At 36.5% G+C, this 27,498-nt stretch overlaps 1 long non-coding RNA gene across 1 annotated transcript; it reads left to right on the top strand.

The window, feature by feature from the left end:
- Positions 1-1,212: 1,212 nt before the first annotated feature.
- Positions 1,213-27,125, top strand: LOC111095405. Its single transcript, XR_005356457.1, has 5 exons — positions 1,213-1,282; positions 12,778-12,960; positions 23,203-23,253; positions 24,163-24,424; positions 26,932-27,125. It is a non-coding gene; the product is annotated as an uncharacterized LOC111095405 (long non-coding RNA).
- Positions 27,126-27,498: the final 373 nt, after the last annotated feature.

Here is a 27,498-nt window from a genome sequence, read left to right on the forward strand (position 1 = left end):
TAATGAATAACTGGATTCTATATATATAAAATGAGAAACACATATATCAATATTTACGTTATTTATATATGTGTTCCTCATTTTATGTATACATACATGTAATATAGAATACATATTATATATATATACATATATGTGTATATGCATATACATGCATAGAAAGAGAGGGAGAATATATATTTCTGTATGTATCTAAGGTGCTTTCAAACCCAAAGAACCTTAAGAGAAGACAGAAATATTTGTATAGTGAAAAGTTTTCTTTTATGTCTTAGAGAACCAAATTATCAGGAATCTCTTTTTGTTTCTTATAATATTCCCGTTAATCCTCTTATTCTTGTTTTCTAGAGAAACAGATATTTTTTTTCTTAAATGTCAACTTATAAACATGCTCTGCTTTATTATTTTCTAAGCCATTTATGGTTACTTCAGGTTACTTCAATCACATGGGAGGAAAAATATATCCTTATTGCCAACTCATTAAATTTAACTTATTGCCCTAAGTCTTATGCAATTAGAACCTCAGCAAGTTCCTATAGTTTATATTCACCTGTTCAGATCTTTAAATAAAGGAAATGAAGAAAAATGCCAACCAAACAGTGTAAACATCAAACAAGAATGAAACATTTTAATAACCAATAGATACTGATTTTATATTGTGTAACTATACTCCTAAGTTAAAAATACCGTTGAGCTCTCTCTGAGATGCCCATGGATATGTTTTCCCTTAACAGGTACATATTAAAATTAATGAGGTTATATTCAGTATTAAAGGGAAAAAGGAAATCACCTACTTAAGATTATGCCTTTCATAATATTTTGCAAATCACTTCATAGTTGAATAGGAATTTGATCATCCAATTTCCTTACATACCTGCAAATGTATCATTTAATATTAAGAATTATCATATATTATGCACTTTTAGGCTATCTCTGCATTAGCCAACTGCTATGGGGTTTTCTTCCATCTACTTCATTCAGCATACTTGGGAAAACATAAATATAGCAGACGGCCCTATAACGTTTGCCTCTGGTTTGATAGTAACTATAATCTAATGGGTCTCTACTAACTATTCTTGTTCCTTATGTTGACCAGGTTATGCATGTTCTGGCATTCGTGATGGATAAGGTTGTTCTCTATCCTGGAGCAAAGGATGCTATGAGTCACAGACTTTGTGATGCTATGGAAACAGTCTTCTATATTCTAACCCGAATGCTTCACCAATTGTGTAAACTTACATTGTCTTCTTACCCCTAAGTTTTAGCTTCTTCAACAGACATAATGGTAAGTCTGTAACAGAGAAATTGGGATCTTGATGGAGTGTTGAGAGATGAATACAAGGAGAAATCTAATGATAGGCAGGTGGAGGTGTTCCAGGCAGAATGGAAGGCAGAAACAACTACTGAGAGGTAGTAATTCACTGGGAATATTAACCAAAAAAGCTAAGCAATGGAAAATAGTGTAGAACATTTTACCTGGGCCAAATTATGAAAATGTGAAATGTCACATAGCTTTATAACCTAGCCTACTTATATACTGATGTGAATTTGATCCTTTTTTTTTAAGAGTTTGTTTCAATTTACCTCTCACTTGCACCTATATATACCTATATATTTGTTTGACTTTTTCTTACTCATTTTCACTTTCTTCTGCTATATCCTGTTTTTGTTGTTTGTGTATTTGTTTTGCTTTCCTGCTTCCTCAATATTCCATCTCCAAAGCTCTGATGCCTTCTTTTCCTTGGATATAAAAAAGCTATAAAAAGTAAGATGTCATACTTGATATTCAAAATATGTTGTTGCTGGAAATTTTAAAGTGTTTTGCCAACAATATTCCATGGATTTATCCAGTACCTCTATGTAATGGACAAGTAAATAAATATACAATTTATTGTGTTGTCTTTGCTGAAGGCAAATCTGTCAGATGAGAATGTCTGGAGAGAGTAATAATGTTTTTATTTCTCAATAAACTCACCAATCCATTTATTCATTAAATTGATATTTATTGAGCCTTTACTATGTGACAAGTCACTGTGCTAGAGGGTTGAGACTTAGTCTCTATTCTCTAGACACTTAAGATCTAGTGTATAAAACAGACAGTGGACAAGTAAACACAAACTTAAATATATAATTATAAATTGTGATATGCTCTATAGATGCCACTTGCTTTATAGATGCTATAAAGCCAAGAACAAACTGCTATAGTAGACTACCGAAAGTGGACATAATTTATATTGAGCGTCAGTACAGGCCTTGCTGAAAAGTATGTTCTTAATTACAGGCCACGGCTTTAACTTCAAGACAAGTAATTCTTTGGAAAATACTGATCTCGTTTTGGCAACTGTGGTGACTACTATCCTTCAGGTCATCCACTAGAATAATTTTTTAAAAATTTTTCTAGTGATTCTTTTTTTTTAAAGATTTTATTTACTTATTCACGAGAGACACACAGAGAGAAAGAGAGAGAGAGGCAGAGACATAGGCAGAGGGAGAATCAGGCTCCATGCAGGGAGCCCAATGTGGGACTCCATTCCAGGACTCGGATTGCGCCCTGGGCTGAAGGTGGAGCTAAACTGCTGAGCCACTCAGGCTGCCTTTCCTAGTGATTCTTGAACTGTTTATGTCATTAATGGGATTGACTCAATTCAACTTTCTGTGGAGTGTATGTGGAAACATCTTACTATGGAGTCCTGAGCTTAAAATAGGAAAATATATCTATTTCTTGTTTTAATTTAAGCAAAAATTTTTGACTCAGAATTCCTATTTTTTCCTAAGGTTGGATGATAACTTGCAATACCTTTTTATTTAGTCTGATAATTAGTTTTTGACTACCGAGAAAATTTATAAGAACAACTGAATAAGAATTTGAGTTTCTATGTACTCCCATTTTATTTATATTATTTCTGTCTTTACAACAGTTCTGCAAAGTAGGTGAGCTCACCCATTTTATGGATGAGAAAACTGAGTCTAGACATTTTTAGTAACCTTCCTAAGATAAACAAAACAACAAATAATAATGCCAAAGTTCAAATAATTAGCTGTCTACATTCCGTACTCTTTCTACTTGGTTTTATTTATTTATTTTTCCTTTTTATTTAAATTCAAATTAGTTGACATATAGTATATTATTAGTTTCAGAAGTAGAATTTAGTGATTCAACAGTGCTCATTACTTCAAGTGCCCTCTTTATTGTCCATCAGTCAATTGCCCCACCCCCCCACCCATTCCTTTCCAGCAACCCTGTTTGTTTCCTCTAGTTATGAGTCTCTTATAATTTGCCTCCATCTCTGTTTTTATCTTATTTTATTTTTCCTTCCTTTCCCCTTAGGTCGATCTCTTTCGTTTCTTAAATTCTGCATATGAGTTAAATCATATGGTATTTGTCTTTCTCTGACTGACTGATTTCAGTTAGCATAATACCCTCTAGTCACCTCTAGTTGCTGAAACGAGATCTGTATTGGAAAAGACAATGCAAATGACAAGATTTAATTCTTCTTAACGGCAGAATAATATTCCATTGTGTGTGTGTGTTCCTGTCATTTTTTTATTTCTTTGTTACACCTTATTTAATATCATATTTCCTCCCTTTCTTTCCCTATCCTTCCTCTTTCTCTCTCTCTCCCCTCTTTAGTTTGTTCCTTCCTTTCTTCCTTTGTTGCTTTATTTTTTTTTTTTTGTCTTATTTTCTCTATCTTATTCAGAGCTGAATTCCTAGCATCTTGAAGATTGTCTGGGTCCACGAGCATTGGCTCAAGAAACTTGGGTTACATTAGAAAACAGATGTAGATGTTCATATATTTGAAGGAAGATATAAAATACAAGTATGTTGGGATCCCTGGGTGGCTCAGCGGTTTGGCGCCTGCCTTTGGCTCAGGGCTCGATCCTGGAGACCCGGGATTGAGTCCCACATCGGGCTCCCAGTGCATGGAGCCTGCTTCTCCCTCTGCCTGTGTCTCTGCCTCTCTCTCTCTCTGTGACTATCATAAATAAATTAAAAAAAAATGTGTTTAAAAAAAATACAAGTATGTTTTATGTAAATTATGAAGTTTCAATAACATTGCTTTATAAGGGTTTGGGTCATTAGGAACAAAAATAAATCTTTTTTTAAGATTTTATTTTATTTATTCATGAGAGACACAGAGACATAGGCAAAGGGAGAAGCAGGCTCCATGCAGGGAGCCTGATGAGGGACTCAATACCTGGAACCTGGGATCACACCCTGAACCAATAGGAGAGCTCAACCACTGAGCCACCCAGGCACCCCAAGACCAAAAAGAAATCTAAACAAAGAGCCACATGTTTATATAAATCATAACATGTTTACAATGAAGGTAATTTTTGTAACACTTTATGAGCAATATAGATGCAGTGAAAACGATAAACCAATGGCAAGAATCTAATAAAATAATGCTATTCTCATTGAAAAAAAAAAAGTCTTCAAACTTGTGAATAGGTGCAATGTTTAAGCAAAACAAGGAAAGTGGGTACCCTTGAAAGGTACCCTGCAATATATTTCAATATGATTTTTACCTTGGGCTTCTATATATTTAAAACTATTACTCTGGGAAGGTTTCAAAATACTGCCCAAATGGCACAAAAAAATGTTAAAACTCCTCACCTAGCATGACCTGTGATGACGGTGATGGGCAGTTCTAATGATTTATAGCTATGACTCTAGTTAACACATAAGACTGAAGTCAAGTACTGCAAACTGTTTTGATAATTTTAAGTGAAAGATGTAAAGCAAATGGATAATATGCTATTATTGTCAGTTTGAAGGGTATGCTTTTGGAAATTACAGCATTTTTCCCAAGTATTCTTGGCTGAGATGGAGATCCTCTCTGTCCTCTTGTGTCAAGTTAGACTTGATAGATATTTCCAACTGTTCATTAAATAATATCTAAATCATAAAGCAATAACCATCATATGACTCTCACATAACTATCTGTTTCTAAAAGAATTATAGCACTGATGGCTTTTAATGGCCATTTACAATGCCAGGATACTCTTAGGTGATCGCCAGTGGAATCAGTCCAAATTGGTTACCCAGTGGAATTGATCTTTAGTTAAAGGTCAAATTCAATTTTACCTTCAAAATTGAGAAGACTTGGATATGAAGGTTGCTTCTTAATAATAATCTTTAGTGTAAAATTCACTCTATATTCATTTTTTTAAAACTTGAGATTGAAGAACAGAAATCATGCCAATTTTCTCCCATGCCCAGTATTCAAAAGGACCAGTAGATTGACATGAAGACTATCATACAGAAATTCAAATGATTACTTTCATTCCCTATAAAGGTCTTTGGAGAAGACCTACAGCAAATAAGGCTTACTAACACTTCACTAAAGATTTAAGTTTACTCATCTAGTCAAGCACAATTGCTTACTAAACATAGACACCTCCACTAGGCCTTGAATCTTTAAAACTTACGTGGCAGAGAGTTGGAGAATGCATTTTTCCCCTGCAAAATAAAAGAGCAAAAGAGCTGGCTAAGCTGGGCGTGTCCACTTGCTTTTCCTAAATCCGTCTGTTAAGTAACTTACTGCTTTGAAATGATAGAAATTAGAAGTTCTTCCTCATGAAAAAAAATGAAGAATGAATATCTGAGAGTGTTTTGCTCTTAATATGTCCAATACCGAGATCTGAATCTTCCCACAATCCTCCCTATAACTTAATTTCCTCCACAGTTTTGCATATTGTTAAATGGCATTTCTATCTGGTTCTTTTTTTTTTTTTTTTCATATATCCCAATTCAGAGCAGGTCTTCCTGCTTCAAACTTGACATTGAGAGCCTATTCTTAATCTTGCAACTTCAATAATCCTATTAAAAAATAAAGGGTAGATCTTGTCACTCCTCCACACAAACCTTGCAACTATCCTTACTGCAGAGTATGAGCCCAAATCCTTACAATGGCTTATGGAGCATTCTAAAGTCTGTAGCCTGTTACTCCTCTAACATCCAGTCTTAATACATTGTCCCCCACTGATGCACTTCAGCTCCACAGCCTTCTTGTGGTTCCTGGTGTGCCTACATTATGGCTTTGCTTTAGTTGTTCTTTCTGCCTAAAGAAGTCTTTCCTTAAGTTACCCACTTTGTTGATTTCCACTCTTCCCTCAACTGTTTATTGAAATATCACCCACTCAAGGAGTCATGCCCTATTAACTTAACTCACCACTATTGTCTTTCTTCACTCAAGACCTTTTTTTCAAATAGCACTTAATAACAGATAACGTACTATATGCTTTATTTATTTGTTTGGCTCACTGTTTATTGCCTGCATATCATCGTTATATTTTAAGTTCTGTAAGAGTAGGAATCTTCGTTCTCACTCTGCTATCCCAGGCACCTAACAAAATTCTTAGCCCATGGTAAGCCTTCAACAAATACATGCTGAATGATTGAATCCATTAGAAAATCATGCTGATTCCAGTTTCAAAATCTGTCTTGAGTCTATTTCATATCTCATTATCAACAATTCCATTGCCACTGACATAGTTTTGGTCATTGTTACCCTTCTTCTGGAATGATATTAAGTTCTTAAATTTTTTTAAAAGATTCTTTTTCTATTTTTAAGTAATCTCTACACCCAAAATGGGGCTTGAATTCACAACCCCGAGATCAAGAGTCACATGCTCTACTGACTGTGCCAGCCAGATAATCTATAAATAACTTTTATTTATATCTTTGCTGTCTCTCCTTTATTCTAAAATATGCACCCATGCACATACATACATTTTGAAAAAAAACAAATACAACAACCAATGTAAAATGAGAGTCAACTTGTACCATAGCTCCAAACCTTCCGACACCCACTTTTTTTTCACTCTGAGTGAAATCCAAAGTCTTTACAGTGGCCTTTGGGATCCTACGGGATCCATCCTCACTCAGGTCATCTCCTCTTCTCCCTGACTTATCCCATTCTATCTATCACCCTGGCCTTCTGATAGATCCTTGAAAATATCAGGCCCACATGTGACTGGACCATTTGCTATTTTCTCTGCCTAGTTATGTTCATTACCAGAAATCTTCACGGTTGGCTTCCTTACCTCTTTCATTTCTTCACTCAAATGGAACTTTTTCTGTGGAACCTTCCCTGGCCACCCCATTTTAAATTTCAGCCTCCTCCAAAATTGCTCTCCTCCTCCTCTGCTTTATTTTTCTTCATAATCTGTATCGCTATATCTCACATAATTTTGCACATTTATTTTATTCATTGTAATTATCAACTGGGATGTAAGCTTCACAAGGGCAATGGTTTTCATCTATTTTGTTCACTGCAAAGTCCCCGTGGTCTGTCACAGTGCTTGGCACATGGTAAGCACTCAATTAATAATTGTAAGGGAGAAAATGAAGTATGTACTCTTGGCAATTGGAAATACTCAAAGGAAATACATATGTATTAGTCAGTGTCTCAGCAAGAAACAAATGGCACATTCAAACTAATGTGAGCAGAATTTAATAAAATAACTATTTACGAAGGTGAGGTCAGAGTGTAGAGAAACCACATAGGAGAGTGTTTTGTCCCCCAAGCCAGAATCATTGTCAATCCCTGCCATGCTCCCACAAGGAAAACAAGAGAGCCCTTTGACGTGGTCAGCCACCCAGGCATCAAGCAACTGGGAGAAGAATGTAGAGTGCACCGAAAGGGCCAAATAGATGATATTCAGAATAAGAGTGCTGATGTGTAATAGTATGACTGACTGCAAGAGAATCACTGACACTCCATCTATTCTCCACGTTCTCTATATATTTAAAATTCTTTAGTATTTGCTCACAAATTACCACTATTTACCAAAATAAAGCCTAATCCATGCTCATCTTCTAACACTGACCTCAAATACCTTCGTATACAACACTCCCTGGATTCTTGGAGGCCTGGATTATTGTGGTACCACTGAAGGAGGACTCATTTAATAGATAATTATGGTGTAAAGTTGATGACTTTGTGAGCAATTGTAAATGACTTTTCCAAACAAGTAATATCAAGCCGTTAAAATAATTGGGAAGAAAATAATTAAGGCAAAGTGCTAGAGCATAACAACAGGTCACTTTAGATAATGTGGGGAGGACAGCTCTGAAGAAGTGATCTGTGACCTTAGATCCGAATGATGAATAGGAACCACATCAAGGGAGTGCCAGAGCAAGAGAGAAGAGAGATTGCACAGCCAAGTTTGAGGAACGAAAATCTCAGTGAACTGAGAACATAGTAAGCAAGGGAAATTGGGAGAGGAAGAGACAAGATATAAAGTCAGATGGACCAATTAGATGATTTGTGACTTTGTAGGCCATTGAAGAAGGAGTAGATACCTCATTCAAAATGTAGAACCAAGTCATTGGAGGGTTCTGAAACTGAGAATTACACCATCCCATCTGCACTTTAAAAATATTCTCTGGCCAATCTGTGAAGAATTCTGCAACTATTCATTTTTCTTAAAAATGTGACTATTAATCTCTTTTCATTACTTTACCTCCCATATTCATACAGCACTTGTTTCAGCTGTCTCTTGACTGGTGTGTTGTAGGAATTCACTTTATTTTTTGTTTTCCTTAAAATTTCTATATTTTACTTAAATTGATAACAGCCATCTTATTTTGATTTCTTCTCCATGCTATCTCTTTTCCTGGAGATATCTCTCCGAACTTTTCCACCTTCTCTAGAATTGTTGGAGCACTCTTTGTTGCAGTTCTGTTTCGCCTCGTAGTTTGGATATCACACATTTCACTTCTCTTCTTGTATGTAATTAATTTGTAGCATCGAAATTTAACAAACATAGTGGTTAAGAGCATAAATTCTAGAGCTAGACACAGATTCTAACCCTTGCTTTACCACTTGTCAGCCATGTGGTCTTGGGTAAATTACTTAAACTCTCTGTGCCTCAGTTTCCTTATCAATAAACTAGAAATAATAGTACATAGTTCATAGGGTTATTGGGAAAGTTACATCAGTTAATACATCTAAAGCTAGAAGTGTTTGATATAAGTACTACAAGAGTTAATTTTTGTTTTTTTGTTTGATTTGTTTTTAAACATTTTATTCATTTATTCATGAGAGACACAGAAAGAGAGAGAAGCAGAGACACAGTAGAGGGAGAAGCAGGTTCCATACAGGGAGTCTGATGTGGGAGTTGATCCCTAGACTCAAGGATCACGCCCCAGCCAAAGGCAGGCACTAAGCTGCTGAGTCACCCAGGGATCTCTATTCTTGTTTTTTAATAGATGTGAAGGCATTGTAGTGGGTCAAGGCATATCCATACCTATGAATATACATACCTATGAATATAACCTTATTTGGAAAAAGGGTCTTTGTAGGTGTAGTTTATGTAAGAATACCAAGATGACATCATTCTAGATTGGGTGAGCTCTAAATTCCAATGAAGGGAATCTTTACAAGAGACCGAGACACAGAGGGAAGGATTTATAAAGATGAACGTAGAGACTGAAGCAATCCATGGGCAAGCCAAAGAACACCCAGAACTAATGGTTGCCACGAAAAGCAATCAAGGAGTCATGGAATTGATTCTCCCTCAGAATGTCCAAAAGGAACCAACCCTGTCAACATCTTGATTTTGGACTTCTGGCCTGCAGAAACTGTGAGAGAATAAACTTCTATCGTTTTAAACCATCCAGTTTGTGGTAACTATCACGGAAGCCTTATGAAACTAGCACACACATTTACAGTGTTTAAGAGTTTTTCATTTCCTCCCTCAAACCAATACAAATTCTTGACTTGCTCTTATTTTCTCTCCCGTGTCCAATGCTATTCCATGTTGTTGAAATCACCTGGGACTTTTACTTTCACCTTGTAATAATTTTATGTCTCCACATTTTTACAAATCATTCTCTAATGGTTATCTGAAGATTGACAACCGCTGTGTTTATAATTATTTCAATGGTCGTAACATTTACAGATGCCTTATTCCATAATATTCCTTGAAGCCCATAGCTTTCTTTCCCCCCCTGGGATTTATGTTTTGTTTTGTAGAAATATATTCTCAAATAATGCATTATGAAAAAGTTTGAGGATGAAAATGTTTCTTTCCTATATATGTAAAACTGTCTTTATCATGTCCTCATACTTGAATGTCGTTTTGGCAAAGTACAGAAAACAGGATTCAAGGCATTCTTTCCTCAGAAGACTGGGACATTCTTCCTTATTTCAAGCCCTCTTTGTTGGTGATGCTGGTGGATCCTCATTGCATTTTACGTACACTGTGTTCCTCCCTTTTTGGTTTTAGAATATCTTTTCTTCTTTCTGGCACTTGGTGGGCTTTTAAAGTCTTTTGTTAGCTCTGAAAACAATGTTTAATGTCCTCAAACAGGATGTGTTAAGTGTCCAGACAGGGCATGTGGCGACTGCTTCTTGAGTAGGGAAGTTCTCCTGTCATTTCTGTCTGCCTTTATCATTTTTAGGCCTATACAGTTACTTCAAGATTCTTTTCTGTAAGAAAATGTTGGAATCGGATGCTTGGGAAACTGATGCACAGGGTTTCTGAAATAATTCCCAGTTGAATTTTGCCCGTGTCCAGATTCTTCTTCCAGATTCTGTCCCTTCAGATCTCTTAGCATTATCTTTACATCGTTCCTGATAAACACTTATTTTCTAAGTCCCCTCTGACATCTGATGGTGTAACAGAGCCGTCATATCTGCTAGGCTTCTCTGTCAATCTCCAGAAACCCTTACCATTCTGGTGTGCTCGTGCCACTTCTAACATTTTAAGGTTACTAGGAATTTATTCACATATTTCTCTAATAATTCTGATACGATTGAGAAAAAAAAAAAAAAGCTCCAGGCCCATATACTAGTTCTAACTAAAATACTGCATATTTCCTTTTCTTTTTATAAAGATTTTTATTTATTGATTCATGACAGACATGGAGAGAGAGGGCAGAGACATAGGCAGAGGTTAGAGGCAGGCTTCCCTGCTGAGAGCCTGATGTGGGACCTAGGACTCTGGGATCACGACCTGAGCTGAAGGCAGACACTCAACCACTGAGCCACCCAGGTGCCCCTACTGCATATTTCTTAAACTTAAGCATTATCTTCTCCCAGAAATCCACTTCTATTCTGATTCAAGAAATTTGGAGGGAGGTCTAAATTTAACATTGGGGACTCTTCAAACAGTAGGGGTTGGTGGCGGTTAGAAAAGCAAATCAAGGGCAGCCTGGGTGGTTCAGCAGTTTAGCGCTGCTTTCAGCCCAGAGCCTGATCCTGGAGACCCAGTTCCACAACAGGCTCCCTGCATGGAGCCTGCTTCTCCCTCTGCCTGTGTCTCTGCCTCTCTCTCTCTCTCTCTCTGTCTCTCATGAATAAATAAATAAATAAAATCTTAAAAAAAAAAAGAAAAGAAATCAATTTATCATGAATGAGCAGAGAGAAGGTGTCTAAGGATAGACCCCAAAAGATATATGACCTCCATAATTTTAGAAGAAAAATGTTTTTACAGTTTTAATACATAAGGGAAGTTCACAATATGTAACACAACATGTAACAAAAAAGACCATATGCAAAAGATTATGGTCCAGATGTTTTTTTTTTTTTTTTTTTTTTTTTTTAGGAGTTTTTAAAATATAAAGCATGCGGTTAAGTGGAGCCCTAACGATTAGGTTTACAAGGTGTGATGGTGCTATACCTCCTCTAATCTATTACTTTTCCTGCAAAATGTGTATGTAATATCTAGCATAAATTGATGTATGTGAAATGTAATTTATGCGTGCTAATCTTATTATGATTATTATTACTATTATTATTATTATCATATTTAAGGCAGCATGGCATATACACATCCTAAAATTTACATTGCAAGAATTAACAGGTGAAAATGCACATTATGGAGGTATCATGTGTGTATATAATTACTTTTTGCTTTGTACTTTTCAGTTCTTTTTCCATTTATTTCTCCCTTTACTTAAGAACTTGGTCTGAGTGCCAATTATTCAAACATGATTTAAAAGAGGAGAGAAATTTATCATGTTTATGATTTCTATAAAGCATATCTACAGAGCCTAAGATCATTACAGGAAATGCAGCTACCTTTCCTTTCCTGCTCAATTATTTACATAATTTCAGAGGAAGGTGACAAATATCAACACGTTTTAAAATGTACATTCACTGGGATCCCTGGGTGGCGCAGCGGTTTGGCGCCTGCCTTTGGCCCAGGGCGCGATCCTGGAGACCTGGGATCAAATCCCACATCGGGCTCCCGGTGCATGGAGCCTGCTTCTCCCTCTGCCTATGTCTCTGCCTCTCTCTCTCTCTCTCTGTGTGACTATCATAAATAAATAAAAAATTAAAAAAAATGTACATTCACTAATTTCAAAATAAAATTGTTTAAACTCCCAAAGAGTGTTTGGTATCTTCCACTGGCTGCACAATTCAGTAATACTGCCAAGTCTCCCATATTTCATGGAATTATTTAAAGTAAGTTCCTGACCTACATCCATCTTCCTCTAGCCATTCATTCACTCAACAAAAGTCTTTGAGCACCTGCCTTCGGATGGGTCCTGTTATTGGCACAGGTATTCCAGAAAGAAAAGAAACCAGACAAAGCTCCAGCTCTCTTGGAGCTTACATTCTAGCAGGATTTCACAGACCACAAACAGGCCAGCAAGTAAAAGATGCCAGTTGAGGAAATGACAAATGTCGCAGAGAAACTAACACTCCGAGAGGGACAGTGTAAACCATGCTATTCTGATAGGATTTGGTGATACTCTGTGAACGTCTGTGTTTTCCAGTTGGTATTTCATTTGTTGGTTTGTTGTTCTATTTTACTTCTAAGTTCACCCGGGAGAGAAACATGGCAGTAAATACCAAGGAAGGATTCTGAAAAGAAGAGGCATGGAAAAGCCTCACTGAGTCAAAATAGAGGTGCTCACAAGCTGTGAATACTCAGAAGGAGGGGCACAGTGAAAGCAATTCAACAGAAGACATGTGTGACAATACCATAAGGATTAAAAGCAAGGTAATGTCTAGAATATAACTGATGTGACAAAGTATTTTTAGGGCTGAATTCCAGAAATGGAGAAGATGAAGAAAAACGGAGCTGGTGGTTATTAGCTAAGGCCATTCTAGCATAAATCATCTATTGTCACTGACTATTTTATCAGTTTAATATACATTTTCTTATGTTAAATATATTACATTAAATATTATATTTAATATTTATATTGTTTATTAACTATTTTCTATAACCTGTTTATTCTTCCTATTAATGTGATTTATCAAAAAATACTCTGCTATTTTAAATTCTCAGGGCTCAGTCTGTTCAGTGTCTCCCTTCACCTCAGGTCATGATCCCCGGGTCCTGGGATGGAGCCCCACACCTGGATCCTTGCTCAGCATAGAGCCTGCTTCTCCCTCTCCCTCTGCTTGCTGCTCCCCCTGCTTATGTTCACTCTTGCTCTCTCTCTGTCAAATAAATAAATAAAATCTTTTAAAAAGTTCTTATAATAGATTCCCTATATATTTAATTTCTCTTGAGAAAATTCCCTTGGATTTAAGCTTCGTGGATGACCTATTGCTTTAGTTAAACCTTCAAGTCCTTGCTCAAACTGAAAAACAGATACTAAGGAAAAATGAAGTGAGAATGAGGGAGAAGGTAGTGCGTGTTGGGATGTGCAGGCAATTTTGGTAATCGAGAAAAAACATTAAGCAATATACAGGTCCAAGAGCCAAAAAAAGATGAAGATCCCCACAGACGAAAGGTAGCAAAAAGTAAGTTTGTTCTCTTGGACAGTTTTCCTGCAGTTGCCAAGCTGTCCTTCTGTTGAGGGCTGCCATATTTTTTTTATATTTCAGTCATCTATCTATTACTCCTTGACGTTCATTAAGTAAGTTTTAAGATGAGCCCAGAGGTTTCAGTACTATACTAAATGATACCTTATTTTTGCTGCTTAAAATATGTGCTAAGTAGATCAGATTACTTTTGACTTTATGGCATGCCAATCTCTTTAGGAGTAAAAGACCCCTTATGTGTCTCGTACAAACCAGATTTTCTTACAACTGCAATGCATCTTAATACTTGATATCTTATGCACACCCCATTTTGGATAGAGCTCCTAAATAAAAGCCCTCAGCATTTGCTCTTTTGCTCATCTTATTGGCATTACTGTAAAACATGGTTCATTCTCATTCCACAGAAGCAGCAGAATTTTAAACCTCATCTTTCTATATTGATTTGATGGGTATAAAACGCAGGTAAATCTTGATATCCATGTTGTTGTTTCATCGCGATGGAAAGCTATTTATACTGCAGAAAGCAGATATTCATTTACCTTTTAAAGTGGTTCAGTCCCTTGCAAAACACTGTTGTTGCTGTTGGTGGTGGTGGTGGTTTCCAATTCCCAGATATTCTGTAAGGTACACCTCCTCAAAATGGAATTGGCTTTCCCCTTCAAACTTGCAAACAAGATTTGCTAACATCCATGAAGCTAACTAACATCTCTTGTTGAGCTATTCACATTCATGGTAAAATGTTCCAGAACAAGTAAATCTGTGATATTCACAAATGAAGATGGGTAGTCCCACACTTTAAAATGAGATATTTTCCAAATGTCTCGGTAGTGTGAATTTTTGGAAGTTGGGGACATTTTCCTATTGATCTATTGTTCTACTTTGGCAGTCTCTGTTAGTTTATTCTAAAATATGTGGGATGTTAGTGATGAGCAAATGGAAGTTGAGGCCAACCAATTCCATAACAACCAGAATAAGTTTTACCTTGTTTGCTTAATTGTTTATACTTTACATTAAAATGTCACAGCCAAAAAAGAAGTTGAAAATGGCATTTAGCATTATGAAATTCCAGTTATTCTCAAATGTTCCAGCTACAAAACATCTAAATATGCTCATATAATTCTGCTTTAAAATTCCTTCTCAGTACATAGCTAACATCATGAGAAAATAGGAGAAATCCTCAGAAGTTAAGACCCCAAACAGAAGAAAATCTAGAATGGGGAATAGATGCTAAGTGGCTTTCTTTGTGCCTTATGCAAGCATAGTAATCTAGAGCTTCAGCCTTTAATCATCACACAGGTGAAATAAAAAACATACTTGGGTCTGCTCAACATAGGAACTGGAATAGAAACCCTTGCAGGAAGCTACAACACCCCAAAGCCTATGTGCTCAAGGAAGGAGTACTAAAAAAAAAAAAAAAAAAAAGAAAGTCTATAAAAGGAAATGACAGATAATATTGTCTGTTTACCATTGTTATGATGGCAAAGGGGAAAAAAATCAATGCATATGTGTATGTATAAAACAAGTCTAAATTCATAACCAAGCTTATTCATTTATTTTTTAAATATTTTATTTATTTATTTGTTTACTTATTTATTTATAAGAGACAGAGGCAGAGACACAGGCAGAGGGAGAAGCAGGCTACCTGCAGGGAATCCAATCACGGGGTTGGGAACTCAATCCCGGGACCCCGGAATCATGCCCTGAGTTGAAGGCAGATGCTCAACCACTAAGCCACCCAGGCATCCCTCATTACCACACTTGATCTTAGCCAAAAGGCCAAGAAGCAATCCTCATTACCAAGTTTAAATTCTTATTTTCTAATTTGCCAAAAATGCCCAAATTAAGAAAATAGTTTATAATGGTACTGATTTGATAATTCTCCCAGAAACCTAGCAAAACCAAATGCAAATAACTTCTTTAGGAACCTTCTATAAACCCAGACAGCATAAAATACCCCAAAGATCCAGGAAATAGGGTAGAATTTTTTAAATAAAGAAACAGACACATAAGATTAACAAATTATACTATAAGACATGATGAGGCACTTTTTTTAGAGTTTGACAAAATCATTTATTGAAAGTCAATTGATTGTGTGAATTTACAGTAAAGAATATTGTTAATTTCATAATTATTTATAGATGTGCTTTGCAGCCTTTATATCATTAAAGTTATTTATAAACTTAAAAAAATTATTTAAATTCCATTTGCCAACATATGGTATAATACTCAGTGCTTATCCCATCAAGTGCCCTTCTTAGATGAGGCACATTTTGACAAGAACCAAGTAACTGTTCCATAAATAAATTTATGCTTCAAATTTAAATTTCAATGGATGTGCTAAATAATAGTCTTGATTTAGCTAAAGAGAAAATTAGTGAGCCAGAAGATGGATCTAATAAAATTACCCAGAATGAAGCACTAAGATATGAAGAGATATTAAATGATACAGAGAACAGAATGATAACACCTACCAAAAATCTACTCAGATTTTCACAAGAAAATAATACAGAGGATTTGTATATTTGAAGTCATTATGGCTCAGAACTTCCTTAAAATGACAACTTCAAAAAACAAATTAGGAAAGATAGTGAAGCCAAATCAGGATGAATTTTAAAAAAAGAAAAGAAAAGAAAATCCATATCCACTCATCCTCTAGTGAGTCTTTAGAATATAGGATATTAAACATAGCCAGAAAAAAGTACCTCAAAGTACCTCAAAGAAATGAAAATTACATCAACTTCCAAGAGCAGAATTGGTATTTAGATGATAGTACAATAAGATTGCAATCATAACTTTAAAGTGCTGAGAGAAAATAACTATCAACTTAAAATTGTAAACTAAGCTTAAAAAGTAACATTTTCAAACAAAAAAAATGAGAGAATTTACTATCAACAAACCATCACTACAGGAATCTCTAAAAGCCTATTTCAAGAAGGAAAATAATTACAAATAAATAGCTAAAATGCAAGGAGAAATGATAAGCCAAGAAAATGATAAGGATATGTCATTTGCAAATATCTTCTCCCATTCTGTAGGTTGTCTTTGAGTTTTGTTGACTGTCTCCTTTGCTGTGCAAAAGCTTCTTATCTTGATGAAGTCCCAATAGTTCATTTTTGCTTTTGTTTCTTTTGCCTTCGTGGATGTATCTTGCAAGAAGTTACTATGGCCGAGTTCAAAAAGGGTGTTGCCTGTGTTCTCCTCTAGGATTTTGATGGAATCTTGTCTCACATTTAGATCTTTCATCCATTTTGAGTTTATCTTTGTGTCTGGTGAAAGAGAGTGGTCTAGTTTCATTCTTCTGCATGTGGATGTCCAATTTTCCCAGCACCATTTATTGAAGAGACTGTCTTTCTTCCAATGGATAGTCTTTCCTCCTTTATCGAATATTAGTTGCCCATAAAGTTCAGGGTCCACTTCTGGATTCTCTATTCTGTTCCACTGATCTATGTGTCTGTTTTTGTGCCAGTACCACACTGTCTTGATGACCACAGCTTTGTAGTACAACCTGAAATCTGGCATTGTGATGCCCCCAGCTATGGTTTTCTTTTTTAAAATTCCCCTGGCTATTCGGGGTCTTTTCTGATTCCACACAAATCTTAAAATAATTTGTTCTAACTCTCTGAAGAAAGTCCATGGTATTTTGATAGGGATTGCATTAAACGTGTATATTGCCCTGGGTAACATTGACATTTTCACAATATTAATTCTGCCAATCCATGAGCATGGAATATTTTTCCATCTCTTTGTGTCTTCCTCAATTTCTTTCAGAAGTGTTCTATAGTTTTGAGGGTATAGATCCTTTACATCTTTGGTTAGGTTTATTCCTAGGTATCTTATGCTTTTGGGTGCAATTGTAAATGGGATTGACTCCTTAATTTCTCTTTCTTCAGTCTCATTGTTAGTGTATAGAAATGCCACTGACTTCTGGGCATTGATTTTGTATCCTGCCACGCTACCGAATTGCTGTATGAGTTCTAGCAATCTTGGGGTGGAGACTTTTGGGTTTTCTATGTAGAGTATCATGTCATCGGCGAAGAGGGAGAGTTTGACTTCTTCTTTGCCAATTTGAATGCCTTTAATGTCTTTTTGTTGTCTGATTGCTGAGGCTAGGACTTCCAGTACTATGTTGAACAGCAGTGGTGAGAGTGGACATCCCTGTCGTGTTCCTGATCTTAGGGGAAAGGCTCCCAGTGCTTCCCCATTGAGAATGATATTTGCTGTGGGCTTTTCATAGATGGCTTTTAAGATGTCGAGGAATGTTCCCTCTATCCCTACACTCTGAAGAGTTTTGATCAGGAATGGATGCTGTATTTTGTCAAATGCTTTCTCTGCATCCAATGAGAGGATCATATGGTTCTTGGTTTTTCTCTTGCTGATATGATAAATCACATTGATTGTTTTACGGGTGTTGAACCAGCCTTGTGTCCCAGGGATAAATCCTACTTGGTCATGGTGAATAATTTTCTTAATGTACTGTTGGATCCTATTGGCCAGTATCTTGTTGAGAATTTTTGCATCCATGTTTATCAGGGATATTGGTCTGTAATTCTCCTTTTTGGTGGGGTCTTTGTCTGGCTTTGGAATTAAGGTGATGCTGGCCTCATAGAATGAATTTGGAAGTACTCCATCTCTTTCTATCTTTCCAAACAGCTTTAGGAGAATAGGTATGGTTTCTTCTTTAAACGTTTGATAAAATTCCCCTGGGAAGCCATCTGGCCCTGGACTCTTGTGTCTTGGGAGGTTTTTGATGACTGCTTCAATTTCCTCCCTGGTTATTGGCCTGTTCAGGTTTTCTATTTCTTCCTGTTCCAGTTTTGGTAGTTTGTGGCTTTCCAGGAATGCATCCATTTCTTCTAGATTGCCTAATTTATTGGCGTATAGCTGTTCATAATATGTTTTTAAAATCGTTTGTATTTACTTGGTGTTGGTAGTGATCTCTCCTTTCTCATTCATGATTTTATTAATTTGAGTCTTCTCTCTCTTCTTTTTAATAAGGCTGGCTAATGGTTTATCTATCTTATTAATTCTTTCAAAGAACCAACTCCTGGTTCTGTTGATCTGTTCCACAGTTCTTCTGGTCTCGATTTCGTTGAGTTCTGCTCGAATCTTTATTAACTCCCTTCTTCTCTTGGGTGTCGGATCTATTTGCTGTTTTTTCTCTAGCTCCTTTATGTGTAAGGTTAGCTTTTGTATTTGAGTTCTTTCCAGTTTTTGAATGGATGCTTGTATTGCGATGTATTTCCCCCTTAGGACTGCTTTTGCTGCATCCCAAAGATTTTGAATTGTTGTATCTTCATTCTCATTAGTTTCCATGAATCATAGACATGGCCAACATGCATATGAGAAAATGCTCTGCATCACTTGCCATCAGGGAAATACAAATCAAAACTACAATGAGATACCACCTCACACCAGTGAGAATGGGGAAAATTAACAAGGCAGGAAACAACAAATGTTGGAGAGGATGCGGAGAAAAGGGAACCCTCTTACACTGTTGGTGGGAATGTAAACTGGTGCAGCCACTCTGGAAAACTGTGTGGAGGTTCCTCAAACAGTTAAAAATAGACCTGCCCTACGACCCAGCAATTGCACTGTTGGGGATTTACCCCAAAGATACAGATGCAATGAAACGCCGGGACACCTGCACCCCGATGTTTCTAGCAGCAATGGCCACGATAGCCAAACTGTGGAAGGAGCCTCGGTGTCCAACGAAAGATGAATGGATAAAGAAGATGTGGTTTATGTATACAATGGAATATTACTCAGCTATTAGAAATGACAAATACCCACCATTTGCTTCAACGTGGATGGAACTGGAGGGTATTATGCTGAGTGAAGTAAGTCAGTCGGAGAAGGACAAACATTATATGTTCTCATTCATTTGGGGAATATAAATAATAGTGAAAGGGAATATAAGGGAAGGGAGAAGAAATGTGTGGGAAATATCAGAAAGGGAGACAGAACGTAAAGACTGCTAACTCTGGGAAACGAACTAGGGGTGGTAGAAGGGGAGGAGGGCGGGGGGTGGGAGTGAATGGGTGACGGGCACTGGGTGTTATTCTGTATGTTAGTAAATTGAACACCAATAAAAAATAAATTTAAAAAAAAATAAATAAATACATAAAAAATAAAATAAAATAAAGAAAATGATAAGGAAAATAATAAATCTAAATACCCTTTAATGTCATGAACAACAATAATGATCAATAATATTTGGAGACAGAAGACAGAACTAAGTTTCTTGATGTATATCTTAACTATGGGGTAATTTGCTCAAAAGTTCTCTAAGGTCCTCATATTATTCAGGATTAAATATCTCCTAAGGCATTTAGAATAATCACTAACATAGGTAACATGTTAAAATAGGTAACATAACTTCCAAATACATACTGACAAATAAGATTTTTTTAATGCATCCTAAAAAGGCAAGAAAGCATAAAATATCTAAAAGTGGTTGAAAACAAATACTCAAATATAAGATACTAGGAAAAGCTGAATAATCACTCAAAATGTACCCCAATCTTGATAGTTAAAAGCATAAAAGTTTTCACGATACATACATGAAACAATTCAATGATATGCAGCTGATAAAAGACATACCTAAATCAAAGTAAAACAAGAAGTTTCAGTGAAAAATTATCTAAAGAGTTCAGGCATTTACTAACCAAATTATAGAAAGTGTAGCCATATTGATATAAAGGAATGTAGACATGAAGCCCGAAGGCATTGCTAGAAATAAAAGGTATCTCTCTCTTGATAAGAATAAAAGTTTCAACTTAGAAAAACTATATGATAGTTCTAGACTGACAGAAATCTTATAGCAGTGTCATAATGTAAAAATAAAAATTTGCAATATTAAGAGGGCAAACTAAGAAAGCACCATCCTAGTAAAAGTGTTTAACACACATCATTCAGTAATTGTTAAATCAAGTGTAAAAATCAGCAAAGTTCAATGAGTATAAGATGAACACATTCCAAATATCCACTGTACGCTGCCGTGATTATAGTTAACAATATGGTGCTGAGCCCTTAAAAACTTAAAAGGGTAGATCTCATGTCAAGTGGTCTCAACACACACATGCAAACACATTGAAAGAAGAAAGAAAGGATGAAAGAAATACAGAAGAAAGAAAAAGAAAGAGAAGAAAGAAAGAAAGAAAGAAAGAAAGAAAGAAAGAAAGAAAGAAAGAAAGAAAGAAAGAGAAAAACACAATAAGAAAACAACCCCATTAAAAAATGGGCCAAAAACCTTAAAGATACTTCACCAAAGAAGGTATACAGATGGCAAATAAGCAAATGAAAATGCTCCCCATCATATATCACCAAGAAAATGCAAATTAAAACAACAATCAGATATTATTACACACATTGGTTCAAGTCGCTGAAATTTCAGGCTAAAGATGATGGTTTGTTTAAAATGAAGTTCTTGAGATGTGATCTCTTTGCTGGTTCTTGCTTTCTCCACACCACAGGCTTCGCTGTCAGTCTCTGTGGTAGTAGGAAAGCTGCCGTAGCTCCAATTTTATAGGCTCTCAGGTTCAAGTCCAGCAGAGAGACAATTACCACTTTTATGATCACACTAACAAAATCTCTGGGATTGTTTCTGACTGGGTTTGACTCTTTTGGGTTGAGTTGTGTGCCTGTCCATCCTTGAACCACTTTCTGTGACAAAAGCGGGTAATGTTCTCGCTCGCTAGGTTTGTGCCAAAGAGTCCACATCTGGAGTCAGTGATGGTTACGTGCTCATTTCTTAAAGGGCACATACTGAGTTTTGGAGTGTTGTTTGCCCAAATCCCATTTACAGTGCAAAAACCAGGGAATTGGTAAATGGGATAGAGTAGGGAAAGGTGCTCAATATACCTCTAAAGCCTATTTAAATTCAAATGAACTATAGTTCAAACAGAACCTAATTACAATGCATTAATTAATTTATGGAAAGAGCATGCATTATAGTGGTTAAGGATTTGAGTTTTTTAATCGGACAGAACTGGGTCAAGTTGCAGATTTTCCCCATGCTACCTGTGTAACCTCATGATTTTCTACAATATGGAAATTATATTTCTACCTCACTAGAGTGTTGTGAGGATCAAGTAATATATGCAAATTGAGTTCCTACAACATAGCAAATATGCAATAAATGTAAACTATCTTCATCATTTTTATAATCATCATAAACTTCATTTCCATCATCATCAACATCATCCTCATCACTATTGTCATTAACTGAATATTCACCAGGAATATGTTTCTTTGGGAAGTAATTCTCAGTTTCTTTTTAAGATCATCAGGAAAAAAAAAATTGCTACATATTCTACCTTTTTTCCTCTATGTTTTACATTTCTCAAGTATGGTACATATCACAGTATTTGTAATCGTGTTTACAAGCCTATTGTCTCAGAGATATTCTTGCAGATAATATGTAATTCATCATTGTATCCCCTAGTATAGTTTTTTTGTACACAATGGGAAGAGATGGGTATTATGGCATAAAAAGAAATCCATATTAATTAGGAGTTTACTATGTGAAAAACATTATGTGACATATATTGTATACATCATGCTATGGCGTCCTCATAAAAGCACCATTATACAGGCAGTGTTTTCTCATTAAATATAAAGATATCTAGTCATCTAATTTGGCTAAAATAAAATATCCTGTAAGTTCCAGAACCAAGATTAGAATTCTGGTCTGTTTGAATCTCAAAACTATTCATTTTCCCTCCATGCTAGCATTTCAAAAACTGCAGAATATGGTCTTCGGGATTCTTAAGATAAATTTTTCCAGGACCACACGATCTCTGTGAATTTTTTTTTTTGTCTGAGTTTGAAGACAACATTAAAAATAAATATGAACATATTCTTGATCGCCTTATAACTCGGTCCTATTATAATGTTTCAAGGGCTCACATTTGAGTTTGTTTTCAACAACATAGGTATCAAGGGAACAACTAACATGACAGCCTTTAACTTTTACTGCAGTGTTTCACAAACTGGCATCTGCAGACCCCTGAGGATCATTACACTCTACTTGATAAATGTTGGTTGAATAAGCAAATGATTAAGTTCTCCTTAGACAACCCATCTCCCTGTGGCAGAATTTGGGTCTTTCCCTTCCCCCAAACCCTCCCTACTCATCAGTCAGTGACAACTGGGAGTCCTCAACTTCAAGTTCTATGTTCCACGGCCTTGAGAAGGCAGGGGCTGGAGCAGAGATGGAGAAGAATCCAGGAGACTGAGCCCCAGATCGGGATAAAGACATCATTCACCAACCCATGAAAGTAAGACCCTGTGGGAATTTGACTTTGGACAACTTCAGTCAATGTAACCTTTAGGAACGCATATCAATCTGCTGGCCCCAGTCCCACTACCCTATGAATAAAAGAATCCTTTAAAAGCCACAGAAATTAAGTGGCCCCACTCTTACATTATGTTTTTTTCTTCCTAATTACATTTTTTTTTCCTGCTGAAGACAAAGGAGTTTTGAGGCCTTCCAAGAAAAGACCCTACTATCTACATAAAGGTATGTGCAGCAAATGCATTTACTCCTATAACTCTTCTCATTTCTCTTTAGAGTTTCCTCATTTTTATGCCCTCCTTCCTCCACAGACCGGGGACAGCTAACTCTGATTAGTGAGAACCTAACGTTCGCAAGACCATGCTTTCACTGGTGGGTGTGGGCACTGTGCAGATCACTGCTCATGCCTGGCACAGGCTCTTGCTCTCTTGGAACTACTCACACTTACGGGGAGTGAGCTTTCCTTCTCTGTTCTCTGTTCCCCTGAGATAAGTGCCCTGGAGGAGACCTGCCATCTCTCCTGTCTTTCTCTCTCACTCTCCAGTAACCATGTGTGAGGCCTGAAGTTCTTTCCGCAGGCTGGCCGTGTATCGTTGGAGTCTGTTTTGCTGACCCAGCTCTCCCTGCAGGCCTTATTTTGAAATGAAAATAAAAAGTTTTCATTAGGCTTTAGTTCTAAGCTACTTTCTCTAACATATTTTATCAGGAGGCCTGCAGTAGGAGGACAATTGGGCACCTGATTAGCCATTAGCAAAGCTAATATCTTGTCACATTTAGCTAGTGATCCTTGTGTGTATCCTCTATTTTTGTGACATGGAGGGAAGGAGGAATGATGAGTCTTCAGCCCAAAGCCAGATTTTAATCTCAAAAACCAGATTTTAAGGGATTCTTCCTAAGTCACTCTGTATCCTTTCTTACTTAAATGCCGTAGAGAGGCAAAGATACAAGTGAATGATATCTTCTGGTACACGAAAGTGGCCTGGAATCTTTGAGCAAGAACAAGATGAGGCTCATTATGACAAAAGATTGCCTAAAAATATAAACTGTACTTAGATTTTGGGTATGATATTGGAGCAGGAGGAAAAATAATAATTTCTCTCACCATCCATTTTACTTCCCGTAATTAATTCCCAGGAGCTATTTATCCATGAGGGACATATAGAAAATCAGCAAACATCAGAGGCAAATGTCATTTTCACCAAGAGAATAAAAACAGCCACAGCTACAAATCAACATCCTTAAATCTCACCTACCAGCAAATTGAACCCACCACATCTCATCTACCTGGATACTAGCATTATCAGTGCTTTTGGAAAATCTAGTAATTTCAATAATATTTCCACTACACACTTGGAAGATCACTATGTGGAAACAAATCCAGATATAAAGATATTCTGTAAGTCGATCAGATATATATAATTTTGTTTTAAGAACTGGTAAATGAGAACTGCCAAAATTAATGTGGCCGCTGAAGTAGTCCTGCAGAGAATGGAATTGGGAGTCTGATGAAAATGCTCTGACATCTAAATCTTATAAAGTCACAACAGTCTACTGCAGTAAATGCAAAAGATATATTTTGGGTAAACATTACTACACACGGTAATCAAGCTAAGGATATTTAGTGACTGTAGCTTCTCAAATATCCCTAATCCAGAACAGGAAGGAAGGAAGGAAGGAAAGAAGGAAAGGGGCGGGGGGGGGGGGGGAGAAGAGAAAAGGCTTGTTATGTTTTATTCAAGCTGTAATTGATCCTTTCTGCATATCCCTAAAGGACATAAAATTGAATCTATCTATCATCTATCTATCTATCTCTCTATCTATCATCTATCGGATTATAGATAGATAGATATGGTATATATGGGTATATATATATAAATATATATATTTATATATATATGATCAAGCAGCAGATTTTGGACACTGACAATTTGGAGTTCCAATTACAGCTTTGCCTGATACCAGTTGAATATGCTTAGAACTTGGCTTATCTTTACAAGGGCTTCATCTTATCTATTTTATAAGATGGTTCCTAAGATTAAATAAAATGGCAAAATACCTGTTGTGTGTAGTATAACAAAGTTTCATCTCCTTCCTTTTTAACACTACCTTCCTTAAATATTCTACCAGACTACGAATTCCATTAGGAGTAGACTTTCTAACTAAATTTTGTGACTTGTACAAAGAAGTTATTCAAGAAATATTTATTGAGTGTATTAACATCTAACTTAAGCCTAAACTGATCCTACGGTTCTAAGACATCTTAGGCACGGACATGTTTTTTTCATGCAGCAGCAAAATTAACCAATTGTAGAAATCTAGTTGTAGGGGAACTGAGAGTTTCCTAAGAGAAAAGAGAGCTAAGACTTCTACATAGAGGTGTGTATAGGGTCATGAGATAAACTTTCTATAACATCTTTATTTTACTTCAAAATTTGGGGGGATGATGATCACTGTATACTCTTCCAGAGAAAAACTCCCCTGTTCCTCTATTCAAGGGATGTTTGGGTACAAACATTTAAATAGTAATGATCTAAGTCAGGTATCATATACCAGATACTTAGGAACCAAATTGAGATGCATTATATCTGGCTAGTACTTAATTTTTGAATTAGTTGCCAAGATTCAAAAATCAAGAGAGTTCACGTAAAAGTCTAGATTTGGACTTTACCAGAAAAATTAGACCTGATTATATTTGGCCTACATCCTAGCGTGACAATTGGCTCAAGGTGAAGGATATTCCCTTTAAATAGAGAATGTGATTTCTTTCTTTGCCTGGAGCACCTCCCCGCAGCCTGATTCAATAGTTTATCCACCCTCTTAGCCTTTGTGGGCCCTTGCAACTCTTAGCCCACAGAAAGAAAGTCAAACAGACAAGCTTTCCTCAGTTAGAAGGCTACAGTTTTCTAAAGGAGACTGATGAATGATGCATGCCTTTTTACTTGCATGTGTCTCTGGGTTCATCTTATCTGGCTCCTATCAGAGACTCAGGGAGAGTCAGGGACTGAAACTAAATCTAAAGGGGTTGGTATCAATCCAGAATGTGCCTGGGGCACAAAGAACTCTCAATGAATACCCATGTATCAATGTGTACCTTTAATTAAAGGGGAAGAATTTATCTCCCCACTACTGCCTGGACCACAGCTCCTGCTTAATGAGGTTTTCCAGAAAACTCCCTAAGTTGTCCCACAGATTTGTAAAGGTGTCTGAGCAGTGCCCTTTAGGAGAGGATATAAAATGAAGAAATGGTGGCCAGAAAATATGCAGGTGCCTAAGAGAAGATGCCAGGCCTAGCTTTGGGAAAGACACCGTACAAACCAGGAGATGGGACCTGCTTAAAAGTGCACAGACCATCCCCCACCTCCAGTGAATAAATCTCTGAAATGCATGGGTGTTAGGACTGGCTGCAGGAGCTAGAGCCTCCGTTGAAGCCAATGGGAATGACAGCTAAGGAAATGCAGGATACAAAGAAATGAATGGTAATTTTCAGGCAAGCTACTAGAGTTTAATATTATTTTTGGACCTCTCTGCACCATTACTTTTAAATAAAATGGAGAGGAATGAGTGTTAATACAAGTGTAGAATTACACTACAAGTTCTATTTGTATGTAGCCCTGCCATTCAGGCAAAAAAGAGGTAATAATGACTCAGAGATCAGATTGGCTCACTGGAGCACAGCAGTAGCAAAGAAAAGCCCCAAATGATTTACACAGAAGAAAGAAAAGGAAGGCAAGATTGGCTTTTTTTTTTTTTACATTCAGCCACATTTCCTTCACTTAGTCTTACTAGCAGCTATTAAAAAATTCTTTTCACCAAAATATTTAATTCATGAATTAATTCATGAGGGATAAATGAAGACATTTTTAATTTCTTGTGAAACTAAGAATGTGAATTATTACTTTTCAGTTTTTAGGATATTCATCAAAATTACTTTGAAGAAGGCTTCCATATTTCAACTGCTCTATGATCTCCACTGTACTTTCCAGTCCTCAGCAATCCCTAGGCCCAGCCATCACAAACACCCGGAGGACATCCCTCATCACCAGATACGTGTGCAGATATATGAGCATTTGTTGTACATGAATTGATTTCAACGACAAACACGTTAGTGATTCCTTGTTGAGTTTTTAAAGAATTTCGATTAGTTGTATAGAACCTACAATTCCCTTTTTATATTCTCATTTTATCAGGTTACCTATTTAGATAACTCATGTAATTACACTAAAAAGCACAACAATCCTTCTCCTCCCAAAAACCTAACAACTGGCTCTTCATAAACTAATACTTCAATCGGGTGAGAGCTGTTGTGAGCGTTCAGGGTAATGAGGGCAGTAGTCAGAATGTTTCAGAGGGGAACTGGAAATGCTGGTTAATCTGGCAAGTTGATCGGGTTGAGACAGGTCTGAGAGAGCCTTTTCTGTATTACCTCCCCCTATATGTAGATATAACAAGTGGCTCTATGACGATCCAGCA

Source organism: Canis lupus, chromosome 3 (assembly GCF_011100685.1).
Source record: "Canis lupus familiaris isolate Mischka breed German Shepherd chromosome 3, alternate assembly UU_Cfam_GSD_1.0, whole genome shotgun sequence".
Taxonomy (NCBI): domain Eukaryota; kingdom Metazoa; phylum Chordata; class Mammalia; order Carnivora; family Canidae; genus Canis; species Canis lupus.